General features: G+C 37.8%; 1 protein-coding gene across 4 annotated transcripts in view; it reads left to right on the top strand.

Annotated features, from left to right (window-relative positions):
• The window catches only part of FILIP1 (filamin A interacting protein 1), a 215525-nt gene that overhangs the window by 14124 nt on the left and 184802 nt on the right, over positions 1 to 16599 (top strand). Inside the window, exon 1 of one of the 4 annotated variants that reach the window (XM_043890533.1) lies at positions 15732 to 15752. The exons of the other annotated variants lie outside the window; for them this stretch is intronic. The gene's annotated coding sequence lies outside the window, so the exon portion shown is untranslated. Of the gene's footprint in view, positions 1 to 15731; positions 15753 to 16599 lie in introns of those variants that run through there. 4 annotated transcript variants of the gene reach the window in all.

Here is a 16599-nt window from a genome sequence, read left to right as displayed (position 1 = left end):
GGCTCAATAACTGATTTGTTTCAACAAGTCCACATAGCTTTACAAATGGTGGGGTGCTTATAAGTTGCATTCTTTCCATGTATATGATAATTTTAATGTTTTTAAGAATAGTGTGATAAAGAGGATGCACACATTTTCATCACACTTAAAATGTTGTGGCCATAATATGCCAGCCAAATATGCATCTTGTGGGCTAGAAAATTCTTGATGCTCAACACCACCTACACCCTGAGCATTCTTTCAAAGCAGTGACCAATCTTAATGGGAGTTCCCTGGCAGTCCAGTGGTTAGAACACTGTGCTCTCAACGCCGAGGGGTGGGCTCAATCTCTGGTCTTAGAACTAAGATCCTATAAACTGCATGGTTGAAAAAAAAAATAGCAGTGGCTAATCTTAATAAGTCTAAAAGGGAGCGATGGATATTTCCTATAAAATTATTTGCTTTAGGGCTTTCACAAGTTTGTGCACTTTGAAAAATACTTACATATATTCAGCACTTCACTTCAAGTGCCTAACTGCTGTTGGAGCAAGAATCTTGTGTGAATAGCCAGGAAATTTTTGAAGTACAAGTTGGGAGCATTGCCTTACCACATAATAAAATGAATTTTGAAACCACACTCATTAAAAACACTTTGGTAGTGGTGTCAGAATAAGTTCACATCAGATGAGGAGATCAAAGGAAAACAGTCAGAACTCCAAAAACCTGTATATAAAGAGTTTAGTGTTGGAAAGGAGAGGCATTTCAAATCAGAAAAGAAAATTTGGATTTTTCAGACAAAGGGGTTGAATGAAATAACTGGGAAAAAAATGAAATGAAATCTCTATGTTACCCTTTATACCAAAATACATACCAAAATACACTTAAATTCACCAGAAATTTACAATTGAGAGTGAAATACTTGAAAAAAATATATATATAGATGAGATCAGATAGAACTTCCTACACAGGGCGAAAAAAGCAGTAAAGCAAAAGACTGAAATATTTTACTCCTTAAAGCAGAGTGAAAACTATTATGTAGAAAAAAAAGCACCTCATGAACAAAAACAATTAAGAACAAATATCCTTAATATAAAGAGCTCTTTTACATGAACAAAGCAAAAGAGACACAACAAAAGAAAAATGGACAAATGGCATAAGTAAACAATTTTTAATAAATGTGTGAAAGTGAACCTCATTGATAATTAAAAATGCAAATGAAAAGAAAATAGTATTATTTCAACCAACGGATTGACAAAGACACAACAGAATCTGATACCTGTTTGGTGAGGGTGTGAGGAAGTAGTCACTATGGAATGCTGGTGAGAAAATCAACTAGGGCAAGCTTCCTGAAAGGCAATTTGACAGTATGTGGTAAAAATCTTAATAATCAGAAAAAAAAATACGGCCATTTCCATTTTGAAAAATAGGAGTCCAAACACATGTGATGCTTTTGAGAATGCATTGTTTTCTTTTCCTCCTATTGTTCTCAAATATTGCCTACTGACTTCTAAAACCTTGGCAGACCTAGAGGCTCTTATTATAAAGAAAAGCCCACATATTTCTTTCTTGATAGCTCGATTGGATTTCCTAGGAGGGATCTTACTCATTAGAACTGTGGAAACAAGACTGCCTAATCACAGAAGTCCATTCTGCCTAATCACTGAAGTGCCAAGAACATCTTGATGGCTGTGTATTTCCTGAGTAATGTTATTATCAAAACAGAAGCTAATATCCAAAATGGACACAATTGCCTGGATCGTGAGAGTGGTGGACCAAGAGACAAGTAGATAAAACAGAGAGCTAGAGGAAGGAATCCTTGCCTTTGATCATGGCATAAATCTGCTCAAGCTCATTAGAATTATAGGATTAAACTGATCCAGGAAAGGGATACTAAGGCTCAAGTTTTGGGCAATCTGCTAAGCTCATGAATTACTCTGAAAAAAATTTTTACCATAATATTTTTAGATACTGATTGATGCTAAGAGATGATTGACTCAACTGCTTTTTATGAAATGAGGAAACTGAGGCCAGAAAGTTTATCTTTCTCGAAGTCATGTGCTGTTCTTAGTCGCTCAGTCCTGTCCGACTCTCTGTGACCTCATGGCCTGCAGCCCGCCAGGCTCCTTGTCCATGGGGATTCTCCAGGCAGGAATACTGGAGTGAGTTGCCATGCCCTTTTTCCAGGGGATCTTCGCACCCAAGGGGTCAAACCCAGGTCTCCCACATTGCAGGGATTCTTTACCGTCTGAGCCACCAGGGAAGCTAAAGTCATATAGCTTGTTAATTCAGATACAAGAATTCATAGACAAGCCAAGCACTGTGCTGCTTATCTTCCTGGAATCCAGAACATTATAGGTCTTGGGTTAATTCCCAAGATACTTGTTGGGTTTCAACAAGTGGTTTCTCTGTCTCATCCTGCCTCTGGCACTCCAGATGTTGGGTGTTTTGGAAGACCAACAGCTCTCTCTTCGTCAGTGCTGCCTGTTATTCCAGGGGATGGAGGGAAGCTAGTTGGAGAGTGGTTTGTGGTGTGCATGTACCCTGAGAGGGGTCTTGTGAGGGTGGTACGTGGTCCTGGGGTGCTCAGCGGTTTCTCACTGGTCTGAGAGCAGGAACATTTTGTGAACACGAAGGGAGCGGCGATGTGAGTAAAACCACACCCAGACCTTCTGTGCTAACATTTCTGTGCTTTGTTCTGGGGGAGTCCTTTTATGGAGAAAGCCACTTCTGAAAGATCTCCCAGAGTGAAGGGAGGCAGTAAGCATTTCACACCGTCTGGTGTCGTTTGGTCTTACAGCAGATGTGCTGAGAGGAGAGGTGCTATGTCACTGTGGTGGTCCTTCTGAGTGTTCTTTTCCGTACATTGGGCACAAGTGAATGAGTCCCCTTTACTTCTTTCATACCCACAGATAAAGTGAGCCTACACATTATATATAATTCTGTTAATTAGAATGTAAGTGTGAATAATAGCACAATTATGTTGAATCTCCAACTTCTATTTGGTGATTTAACTAGCAATGCATTATTCAATGAGTTCATCACTTCTCCTTTTGTAGCTCTCCTTTCTTTGAAAGTGAAGTCGCAAAAGTCTGTTCTATACATCTGTGTCTCTTTTTCCGTCTTGCATATAGGGTTATTGTTACCGTCTTTTAAAATTCCATATATATGCATTAGTATACTGTATTGGTGTTTATCTTTCTGGCTTACTTCATTCTGTATAATGGGCTCCAGTTTCATCCATCTCATTAGAACTGATTCAAATGTATTCTTTTTAATGGCTGAGTAATATTCCATTGTGTATATGTACCATAGCTTTCTTATCCATTCATCTGCTGATGGGTATCTAGGTTGCTTCATATAGCATCAAAACATGTATACTATCAAGTGTGAAACAGATCGCCAGTCCAGGTTGGATGCATGAGACAAGTGCTCAGGACTGGTGCACTGGGAAGACCCAGAGGGATGGGATGGAGAGGGAGGTGGGAGGGGGTTTCAGAATGGGGAACACATGTAAATCCATGATTGATTCATGTTAATGTATGGCAAAAGCCACTATAATGTTATAAAGTAATTAGCCTCCAACTAATAAAAATAAATGGGAAAAAAAAAAAAAGAAAGTGAAGTTGCTCAGTCACGTCCTACTCTTTGTGACCCCATGGACTGTAGACCATCAGGCTCCTCCATCCATGGAATTTTCCAGGCAAGAGTACTGGAGTGGGTTGCCATTTCCCTCTCGAGGGGATCTTCCCGACCCACGGATTGAACCTGGGTCTCCGCACTGCAGGCAGGCGCTTTACCACCTGAGCCACCACGGAAGCCCACTTTCTTTAAACAGCCGATACAAAGACATTCTCATGTCTGCTGCTGCTTTGTGTGTGTGTGTGTGTGGCTGCACCATGCAGCATGTGTGATCTGAGTTCCCCTGCCAGGGATTGAACCTGCATCCCCTGCACTGGAAGCAGAGTCTTAACCATCGGACCACCAGGAAAGTCACGTCTTTGTTTCCTTATCATCCCTCACACCCTCCCTTTCATACTTACACTCTGTGGGAATTCTGTTTCCTCTTTTTTCCCTCCCTATCTGGATTCAGACCCTAATGTGTATGACTTCTGTCCTCTCCTTCAATTTTCCATGCTTTCCTGGGCTTATGCTTCATTTGTTCCTCTTTATTTTCTTTTCAGAACCCTCTTTCTGTCATTTCTCCTGCTTCAGACAGTCTTAGAACATCTTTCAACATTAATATACATAAAAACTACATAAAACAAGACACTTTTATGAATGTTATAGAGAAAGTTGTTATTGCCAAAGAATAATTTTTGTCAATAATTAACCTTCAACCTCAAGATTTATTTTCCATTCCCATTCATTCTCTGAGAAATATCCATCCTGGAACTGGGAACTGCCATTTCTGCTAGATTGTGGTACAACAGAGCAGAGATTGAAGCACAAATTAGCACTCTATGTGGGAGGTCAGACTAGATGCTTGGGAACAAGGAGACAGTCTGACTTGACTCTCCTCTCAGTTTTTAGTGTTTGTTTTTCTATTCTGGAATTTGGTGACTTAAGGCGGAATAGTGTCTACTCCATTAACAGATTAGAAGAACATGGTGTAAGTTCAATGATTGTAAAGGGTGTTTAATATACCAAGAAAAGGTCAGAATCTTGGTTATGTAAAATCCTCAAATAAATTCCAGAAATTTTTCATGAGTGCTTTATTTAAAAGGAGAGTTATACATTGTGGATTTAAAATATGTATGTAGAGTATTCTTGAGAAAGTTCTATATAATGATGGTGTGTAATTGGTTTCCTTTACCCAACTTAGGTTCCTTACTAATTGTGGTCGATTTATTTGTTTAATTTGGTTCACACCAACCTGAGGTTGGTGTGCTGACTATGGTCTGGACCCAACTATAGAAGCAATTGTCTATGTATTTTTCTACTTACAGCCCAATTAAAGTGAATGACAAATTAAGAATAATGACATATAAGACCAGATGTATAAATTGTCATGTAAATATTACAATCATTAATGCATTAATGTTAATTTTAACTTAGCTATTATTATACCTACTGACTGTGGGAAGAAAATAAATGGCACAATAATAATAATAAAACTGTTTTCATTGAGTGCTTCCAACATATCAGAATATGTGTTGGATGCTTTGTATGTATGGTATAAAAATAGCTATTATTATTCCTGTTTTATGCATTTAAAAAAATTCTTATTTATGAAATGATCTGACTTGTCATCTAAAATTTGGGCTTACTTAAAACATAAGGGCTTACCTTACATTTTAGAAAACCAAGGTGTAAGCCCGTGAAATAATTTTTTTCTCTCATGGATTTTCTGATATTTGATAGGGTTGATTTGTACACAGAATTCACTATGAAAAAAAATTACATGTAAAGATATCAGAATCAAAAAAGTAAGCAATATTCAAAGTCATTTTACCTTGTTAAACCACAGAAAAGATTTTTATTGTTTTAACACAATATTAATATTATATATTATAATGTGACATAATAATATAATACTAGATTGTATTATTACCATGTGCTGGGTAATCCTATGTAGAGAATCGTGGGGTGGTGGGCAATGTCAGGCCACCACAAATGCAACAAGGACTCTGAGGTGATTTCAGGAGAGGAGATGAGTTAGCGCTGAGCCACTCATTGCTTTATGTCAGATTCTCCCTGTGATTAGTTCAGATTGGAAAATAAAATTTTCTTTGTGGAAGGCTAACCACATTTGGTGACATAAAATCTTTACCTCCTTATCTAGAACTATGTGACCAGCCTAGAACAACTGACCAGCCTAGACTGTGTGTGACTTACAGTTCAAATAAAGTTGATTTATACTTGAGATTCATTTTATAGGAAACGTTTAATTGCACTCACTGTAAAAAGGAGATCAATTAAACTTTTGTCTGATATTATCTTCTTAAAATAGCTAGTGAATATATTATTCTCATGGAAGCTCTGTGCCTCCTCTGGGGAACAAAATGGACAGCTCACCCACTGCCTCCATGTTAACTACAGATCTCCTGAGGAAACACTGCCTGGGAGGAAACGGAACTCAGGGGTACAAAGTTACAGCAGAGAGACCCTACTTCCTTCCCTCTGTTTGCATGCATGGACTGTGCTGAAAGGCAGATTGTTGGGTCTAGTTACCATATGATAACCACTTGGGGGAGTGAGAGGTGGCTTTAAATATAGTATGGGTTCTTAACTATGACATTTAATGAATAACAGCTATATGAGTGCAGCATTTTTATTGTAGTGAAAACTTAGAGGCAAACATACATGTTTAATAACAGTGTCTTCTTAATCAGGAAAAGAATGAATTTGAGTTGTTCTGACATCAAATTTGAAAAAGTGACTGTTTAATAAAAAAAAATTGCAAAAATATCTACTTTAAGATTCCATTGGAAAAATTAGAAGACTACATTCCAAGTGTTAACAATGATCATCTCTGGATAAATATATGACTTAAAATTTCTACAGGAAGCATGCATCTATATATGTATATACATATATCACATCTTTATCCATTCATCTATCAATGGACACTTAAGTTGTTACCATGCCTTGGTCATTATAAATAATGTTTCAATGAACATAGGGATTCAGATCTTAGAGAATTAGTGGTTTCATCTTCTTTAGTTAGATACCTAGAAGTGAAATTGCTGGATCATATGGTAGCTCTATTTTTAATTTTTTGAGGAAACTCCCTACTGTTTTCCATAGTGGTTGCACCAATTTACATTCCCAACAAGAGTGTATGAGGGAGGGAGAGAACAAGATGGCGGAGAAGTAGGTGGACATGGAGTACATCTCTCTCCACAGATATATCAGGCATAACCTCCAGGCACAGAAGTGCATGCAGAACACCAGCCAAGAGTGGACAGGAATACCTGACTGGTGGAAAAGAATATATAGAAACATGCAAAACTCAGTGGGATGAAGGAACTAGGGGAGAAAACAGGAGCATTAGTAGGACTGGACCTCCCCTCGGCAGGTGAGGGAACTGAAGCAGGGGTCCGATCCCCACATCAGGGCAATTGTCTGAGTCAGAGGAGAAACGTTTAATGCTGAGAGTGAAACAGCTGATCTGTGGCAGCCTAAATGGTACAAGAATCAGGCAGTCCTTGCCACAGCCATACATACCCCAGACAGGGACACAGGTCCCTTGGAAGGCTCAGTGGCAGGGAGCTGGAGTTTAGGGATTGTGGAGAAATCCCAGGGCAAGGGTTGCTGTTGACTGCGGAGAGACAGGTTGAGGGGATGGGAGGGAGGAGATTGTGGTGGGAAACGCCTGTGGAGGAAAGCCAGGCAGCCATGGAGGCAAGGCAATACTGCTGAGTCACACGTAGTGGGTGGAGCCATCACCATAGCCTCCCTTCGTCCACATGCCAGCATCAGCAGCTGAACAATAGACAGGCTGGCCCATCAACTACCTGACGCACTGAACTACAGAGTAGGACCCCACCCAGGGAGCCCCTTTAAGTGCCTGACGTGCTGATCTACAGAGTAGGAACCAGCCAGCAGGCCCCTCTATATGCCTAACCCACTGAACAGCAGAGAAGGACCCCAGGCAAGGGAGCCCTCTAAGTGCCTGAACCGGTGGAGCTATGGAGAAAGACTGGCCAAAGAGACCTTCTGATCACCAGTTACAGGAGGCTCCAAAAAAGACCCTGATAGGGCCATAACTTCTGGGGCGGGGGCAGTCTGTGTCCTGGCACACTTGGCACTGCCAGGGTCCCCACAAGCAAAGCGGCGGTACCACCTTCATGTTCAACTCTCACTGGGGCAGAGCTGCCACAGGCAAAAAGAGTCTTGCATCTATGCACACAGAGTCACATTGGTTGTGTCCGACTCTTTGCTACCCTGTAAACTGGCCTGCCAGGCTTCTCTGTCAGGGAGAGGGGTTCTCTAGGCAAGAAAACAGGAGTGTATTGACCAATACTGGCTGCCATTCCCTTCTAGAGCACTGTATTTCCTGCTGCCCTAGCTGCCAACTCCCCTGAGTACCTGGTGCCAGAACCCCTGAGACCCAAGCAGCTGCACCACCTCCACACCTGGCCCTCACAGGGACAAACCCAAGTCCTCCAAGGCAGCCTCAGGAGCAAACCCCAGTGACGACCCACATGCAGAGGTGGAAATAAAACCACAATTGAAATCCAGGGGCAGTGTGGCTAAGGAAGAAGACCCAAAACCTTCCCACCACCTGCAGATTAAATCCACACGATCAACTAGGCAGACTCATGTCTACGGAATATATAAAAGGACAGTGAGAGCTCCCACAAAAGAAAACACTCTAGTTCTGATAGCTGTGGACATTGGAGGCAAGAACACAGAGGAGTAGGACCAGATTAGACCCTGAGCTGCCCCCACAGCAGGTCCAGAGACCAGCACAGAGTTGGAAGGCATCCTAGGGAGGTGAGGTGGGCTGTGACTCCCAGCGAGGGAGAGGACTCCAACAGCCATGACCCAAGAAAAACATTTATTATTCTGATGTTTTCACTTTTTCTATAGATTCTTTTGTTTTGTTTTTTCTTTTTCCTCCCTCCTCCCACCTCTCTTGTAGTTGTCAGTTTTATTGGCACTGTGAAATTTAATTAAGCTTTTGAGCTTTTTTTCCTTTTCTTTCTCAGTTACATTTTTTATTGTTGTTATAAACCTCTGTCTCTACATTGGGCTTTTGCAGTTCTGTGGAGTTTTCCAATTTTTTTTTCTTTTCTCTTTAATTTTAATTTTTTAAGCCTATTATTTTTTTCTACATATATTCCTCTGTTTGCTTTTCCTACTGTCCTTTCCCCCTTGCAGTTAATCTTTAATGTATATAAATCTTCTTTACCTACCTCTATTTAACTTTGATAACTATTCTTTCTTTCCTTTCCTTTCAACATATTTGTTAGCTTTATTTTCATTGCTTTATTCCCCACTTGGTACCTTGTTTTAGTTTTGTTTTCCAGTTTGTGCTTCAGTTAGTTTTGTTCTTAACTGGTAAATATAATTTTTGATTTCCTTTGTTCGTTGGGTCAATCTACTGTACTTTATTTTTGTTGGACTGTTTTGATTTTGTTCATGGGTGTATATGTGTATAATCTGCCTGATTTTGTAACTGCCATTTGTCTGGGGTTCATTTTTTGTTTCTTGTTTTGGGATATTTGTTTTAATCTCACTTAATGCCATAACAAACCACTTGTAGAATCGTCATTCCTGGCCAGAGATCAAGCCCTGAGCCTTTGAAGTAGGAGAACTGACTCCAAGAGCCTAGACTACCAGAGAACTAACCCTAGGGAGAATCAAACAGTGAGAACTCACACAAAGGAAACCACTTGAATACAAGACCCAGCACCACCCAACCACCAGCAGCACCCTGTGCAGGACGTCTCATTTAAACAACAAACAAAACAAAAATACAAACCCAATCATCAGCAGGTAGAATTACCACCTCCCTTAGCCCGGCCCATCAGAGGAAAAACAAGCAAACAAATAAGAAAACAAACAAAAACTCAGCATAAATCTCACCCTATATGAAGCTTACACAAACCACTGGACCAATCTTAGGAGGGCAGAAACCAAAAGAAAGAAAGAATTCAACCTTGAAGCCTGGGAAAAGGAGACCTCAAACACAATAAGTTAAAAAAAAAATAATGAAAAGGCGAAGAAGTACTATACAAATGAAGGAACAAGCTAGAAATGCAGAAGTCCAAATAAATGAAGAGGAAACAGGCAAACTACCTGAACAAGAATTCAGAATAATGACAGTAAAGATGACCAAAAACCTCGAAAACAAAATGGAGAAAATGAAAGGATCAATTAACAAAGACCTAGAAGAATTAAAGAATAAACATACAAACAACACAGTTACTGAAATTAGAAATACTCTGGAAGGAATCAACGGCAGAATACCTGAAACAGAAGAATGAATCAGTGACCTGGAAGATAAAATGGTGGAAATAACTTCTGAAGAGCAGAATAAAGTAAAAAGAAGGAAAGGAACTGAGGATAGCCTCAGAGACCTCTGGGACAATATCAAATGCAACAACATTCTAATTATAGGGGTCCCAGAAGAAGAAGAGAAAAAGAAAGGGTATGAGAAAATTTTGGAAGAGATCATAGTTGAAAATTTCCCCAACATGGAAAAGGAAATAGTCAATCAAGTCCAAGAGGCACAAACAGTCCTATACAGGATAAACCCAATGAGAAACATGCCAAGACACATGGTAATCAAACTAACAAAGACTAAACACAAAGAAAGAATATTAAAAGCAGCAAGGGAGAAGCAGCAAGTAACATACAAGGGAAACCCCATATGCTTAAAAGCTAATCTTTCAGCAGAAACTCTGCAGGCCAGAAGGGAATGGCAGGATATACTTAAAATACTGAAAGGGAAAATTCTACAACCAAGATTACTGTACCTGGCAAGGATCTCATTCAAACTGGTGGAGAAATAAAAAGCTTTTCAGACAAGCAAAAGTTAAGAGAATTCAGTACCACCAAACCAGCAAATGTTAAAGGAACTTATATAGTCAAGAAATACAAGAGAAGAAAAAAGATCTACAAAATCAACCCCAAACAATTAAGAAAATGGCAATAGGAATATATATATATATATATATCTCAATAATTACTTGAAATGTAAATGGATTAAATGCTCCAACCAAAAGACACAGATTTGCTGAATGGATACAAAAACAAGACCCGTATATATGTTGTCTACAGTAAATCCACTTCAGGCCTAAAGACACATATAGACTGAAAGTGAGAGGATGGAAAAATATATTCCATGCAAATGGGAAGCAAAAGAAAGCTGGAGTAGCAATCCTCATATAAGACAAAACAGACCTTAAAATAAAGAAGATTACAAGAGATAAGGAAGGACACTACATAAAGATCAAGGAATTGATCCAAGAGGAAGACATAACAATTGTAAATATCTATGCACCCAACATAGGAGCACCTCAATACATAAGGCAAACATTAACAGACATAAAAGGAGAAATTGACTGTAACACAATAGTAGTAGGAGACTTTAAAACCCCACTCACACCAATGGACAAATCATCAAAGCAGAAAATTAATAAGGAAACACAAGTCTTAAATGATACTTTAGATGATATGGATCTCATTGATATCCTCAGGACATTCCATCCAAATGCAGAAGAATACACCTTCTTCTCAAGTGCACATGGAACATTCTCCAGGAGAGACCACATCTTAGGTCACAAATCAAACCTCAATAAATTTAAGAAAATTGAAATCAGATCAAGGATCTTCTCCGACCACAATGCTATGAGACTAGGTACCAATTGCAAGAAAAAAACTATAAGAAACACAGACACATGGAGATTAAACAACACATTTCTAAATAACCAACAGGTTACTGAAGAAATAAAAAAGGGAAATAAAAAAATTTCCAGAAACAAATGACAATGAAAACACAACAACTCAAAACCTATGGGATGCAGCAAAAGCAGTTCTAAGAGGGAAGTTTATAGCAATACAATCCTACCTCAAGAAACAAGAAAAACATAGAATAGACAACCTAACCTTACACCTAAAGCAACTGGAAAAAGAAGAACAAAACCCCCCCAAAATTAGTAGAAGGAAAGAAATCATAAAGATCTGAGCAGAAATAAATGAAAAAGAAATAAAAGAAACAACAGTAAAAATTAATAAAACTAAAAGCTGGTTCTTTGAGAAGATAAACAAAATTGACAAAACTTTAGCCAGACTCATCAAGAAAAAAAGAGAGAAGAATCAAATCAACAAAATTAGAAATGAAAAAGGAGAGGTTGCAACAGACAATGCAGAAATCCAAAGGATCATAAGAGACTAATATGAACAACTATGTGGCAATAAAATGGATAACTTGGAAGAAATGGACAGATTCTTAGAAAAGTTCTGTCTTCCAAGACTGAACTAGGAAGAAGTAGAAATTATGAACAATCCAATTACAAGCACTGAAATTGAAGCTATGATCAAAAATCTCCCCCCCAAAAACAAAAGTCCAGGACCAGATGGCTTCACAGGAGAATTCTATCAAACATTTATAGAAGAGCTAATGCCTATCCTTCTAAAACTCTTTCACTAAATTGCAGAGGAAGGAACACTTCCAAACTCATTCTATGAGGCCACCATCACCCTGATACCAAAACCAGACAAAGACAACACACTAAAAGAAAATTACAGGCCAATATCACTGAAGAACATAGATGCAAAAATCCTCAACAAAATTTTAGCAAACAGAACTCAGCAACACATCAAAAAGCTCATTGGATTATTGGATTATAATAATCCAATAATTTGGGTTATTTGGATTATTCCAGGGAGGCAAGAATACTTCTATATATGTAAATCAATCAACGTGATACACCATGTTAACAAATTGAAAGATAAAAACCATATGATAATCTCAATAGATGCAGAAAAAGCCTTTGACAAAATTCAGTACCCATTTATGATTAAAACTCTTCAAAAAATGGGCATAGTAGGAACCTACCTCAACATAGTAAAGGCAATATATGACAAGTCTACAGCAAGTATTATTCTCAATGATGAAAAATTGAAAGCATTCCCCTTAAGATCAGGAACAAGACAAGGGTATCCATTTTCACCACTATTATTGAACAGAGCTCTGGAAGTCCTAGCTACAGCAATCAGAGAAGAAAAAGAAATAAAAGGAATCCAGATTGGAAAAGAAAAAGTGAAGCTCTCGCTGTTTGCAGATGACATGATACTCTACATAGAAAACCCTAAAGGCAGTATCAGAAAATTATTAGAGCTAATCAGTGAATTTAGCAAAGTTACAGAATTCAAAATCAATACACAGAAATCACTTGCATTTCTATATACTAACAATGAAAAATCAGAAAGAGAAATTAATGAATCAATCCCATTCACCTTTGGAACAAAAAGAATTAAATACTTAGGAATAAACTTACCTAAGGAGGCAAAAGAACTGTACACAGAAAATTATGAGACACTCATGAAAGAAATCAAAGATGACATAAACAGATGGAGAGGTATTCCATGTTCCTGGGTAGGAAGAATCAATATTGTGAAAATGACTATACTACCAAATGTGATCTATGGATTCAATGTGATCCCTATCAAATGACCAATGGCATTTTTCACAGAACTAGAACAAAAAATTTCACAATTCATATGGAAACGCAAAGGACCCCAAGTAGCCAAAGTAGTCTTGAGAAAGAAGAATGGAACTGGAGGAATCCACTTTCCTGACTTCAGATTACACTACAAAGCTACAGTCATTAAGGCAGTATGATACTGGCACCAAAGCAGAAATATAGACCAATGGAACAAGACAGAAAGAAATAAACCCATGCACCTATGGGCACCTTATTTTTGACAATGGAGGCAAAAATATACAATGGGGCAAATACAGCCTCGTCAGGAAATAGCACTGCCTCTTTCTTCCAGAAGGTTAATGGTTTCAGGTCTTATATTACGTCTTTAATCCATTTTGAGTTAATTTTGGGGTATGGTATAAGAAAGTGATCCAGTTTCATTCTTTTGCACATGGCTATACAGGTTTTCCAACATCATTTTTCAAAGAGGCCGTCTTTTCCCCTCCATCACAAAACTTTTTTTTAACGCCCCTCCAAAATCTTTGACACCAGCATTATAAATTTAATGACACAAGAAAACTGTACCTTAAGTTTAAATTTCCACATGATTGTATCCTTCATACCGGTCACATCATTTTTTTTTTCTTTACCTTCATCCAGCCTGTTTTGTTGCATAAACTGTGATAGGACATCTCCCCATCCCATTGATCGCCCTTGTGGTCTAGCTCAGTGTATCTCAACCTCAAAGCAATGGACATTTTGTGTTGGATAAATCCTTTCTTTCTTTTTTTAAAAACTTTATTTATTTTTTAATTGAAGGATAATTGCTTTACAGAATTTTGTTGGTTTCTGCCAAACATTAACATGAATCAGCCACAGGGATATATATGTTGGATAGTTCTTTGTTGTGGAGGTTTGTCATGTGTGTTGTAGAATGTTTGTGTATCCTTGGTTTTTATCCACAATATACCAGTAGCACTTTGCACTTTAAGTTGTGACAACCAAAAATGTCTTCAGATATTTAAAAAATAACCTTTGAAAGATGAAATTGCCTCTGGTTGAGAAAGCTCATTTCTTTAGCTGATCTGAACTCAGTTGGTATTCAAATCTTCATGAAACAGAATAGTGTAGGCCATTCCTTTCTTCCAGTTGAGTTCTATCGTCTAATAAATATAACCAGAACATTCTGTCATATTCTAACAGTGATATTTGTCAAATCCTAAATATGACTAGTTCTAACTTAGCTTCCAGTGGGACCTTGGCAGAACAAGAGATTTGCTTGTGAGGTAAAGTACCAATTTGCTAGCAAGCACCAGTCTTGGTGAACATCTTACTTAAATCCTTTGGTGTTTGTATCTCTTTATTTGTTTATTTTAAACTTTTATTTTATATTGGGGTATAGCTGATTAACAGTGTTGTGATAGTTTCAGTTGAACAGTGATGGGACTCAGTCATACATACAGTATCTCTTTAAATGTTGTTCATCTTTCAAAGTCTATTAAAAAACCCAAACTAAAAGCTGATTTTCATACGGTATTTGTCTTTCTCTTTCTGAGTTACTTCACTTAGTAGGATAATCTCTAGTTGCATCCATGTTGCTGCAAATGGCATTATTTCATTCTTTTTTATGGTATCTACGTGTATAACTGAGTCACTGCTGTACCGCAGAGATCGGCACAACATTGTAAATCAACTATACTTCAGTTAAAAAAAAGAAACCTACAAAAAAAAAAAACCCCACATAAAACTTATACCTCACACTTTCCTTGTAATAAATAGGACTTTCTGATTCCTTACCTTTGATCCTTAAGGGCACTTTTCGTCTGGTCTATACATTTTGGCAAGTAATTATTTTCCATTTTGTATTTGATTTTGTACCTTCTTGCTTGCTCATTTTTACCTTGTTGTATTATAGTCCTATTTAATTGGAAGTTCTTGAAGGCAGAGATGTATCTCCTTTGTTTTCCCTTACAACCTTGACATATGGCTAGACTGCATGGAGTGGATACTCAGTAAATACAGGATATAATTCAGCTGCTTATGCTGCAAGTGGTTTAAGAATTGAGTATTTTGGAATGTGATGGATTCTTACCAAGCTTACCCCTAGAAACTACAGAAAAGAAATTTACTAAAATATATTAACTTTTCCAGTGTTTTCTGTCTGTTAGTTATTGAACTTAGTATGGGCTGGTGACTCAGAGGTAAAGAATCTGCCTGCCAATGCAATGCTGGTTAAATCCCTGGGTCAGGAAGAGCCCCTGGAGGAGGACATAGCAACCCACTCCAGTATTCTTGCTTGGAGAATCTCATGGACAGAGAAGTCCAGAGGGCTACAGTCCATAGGGTTGCAATGAGTCAGACATGACTGAAGTGACTTAGCATGCACATGCATGACCTTAGTATTCCTATGAAGTAAATGAACTAAATGAAGTAAATGAAGTATATCCATCTGTCAGTGAAAAGTGGGCTTATTGCCTGTAAACTGTGTCACATGGCTAATGCTCTCACTTGAACTGTCCTACCTTAAGGAGTTCTTTTCTGCTCCACAGTATTTTCATTTTGTGAACAAAAATGTGGCCAACTATCCCTCCACCATTTCAGAATGATGGACTCTGGATATATGTCAACACTTGAAAGTTACCATAGCAAACAGCTGAATTTTTCTCTCAGTTGGTAAGTTTGGTTAATTATAACATATTACGGGTGTTGTTTTTTTTTTTTTCTTCAAAAGCAGTGTTTAGCTTTCACCATGTCCAGGATATTTATGTTTTATTTTTTGTTAACTATAGAAATGGTAAGACATTTCTACACACTTTGACATATATAGGGATCATATAAAATTAAGCTGTTATCATGGCCAAATACTCAGAGGAACACAAAATATATTTTGCCAAAAAGTTTTATTTTGGGCCTAGTGAGAAAAAGACATTTTGTTAAAATTAACTACAAGCTAGTTCTTCCAGTACCAAACTGGTAAACTTCCTTGCAGTGCCTGTAGTATTTCAACAATAAATAGGTTTTTGAAATAAAAATCTTTATGTGAATGTAAATATGTCTAATCATTCCAAATGTTCCCTAAGTAAATCAGGTGAAATTCTTTAATAAGTAATAAGATTGGCATAAAAATGTCTTAAGAACACATTTTTTATAAAAGAAAGATTGAAATAGCTCTTAGTGAGTATTTTACTGAATTTGGAAGAGAGAACAGATAAATTCTCCAAGACAGTAGGTTTTTTTTTTACTTGTCATGTAGCATTATATAATTTTAAATAGAAACCAGTATAGTTATAAATGTAGTAACTGTAGAAATATATCTTGGGCAGGCTTGGGGCTTGGGCCTGTTGACCAGGGCTACACCTGAAAAACTGACCTTCCATTCACCTCATCTTTATAAACTCAGAGAAACATGCTGGGGTTATATGTGTATAGAAGTAGGTACTATTCTAAGTTTCTGAAACATAGAGATTGGAAGAAACAGCACTTTGCTAAGTTCAGTCTGGGTGGTATTTTTACTTTTCTC

This window comes from Cervus elaphus, chromosome 28 (genome assembly GCF_910594005.1).
Source record: "Cervus elaphus chromosome 28, mCerEla1.1, whole genome shotgun sequence".
Lineage (NCBI taxonomy): Eukaryota > Metazoa > Chordata > Mammalia > Artiodactyla > Cervidae > Cervus > Cervus elaphus.
This window is presented reverse-complemented; position numbering and strand designations above follow the sequence as displayed.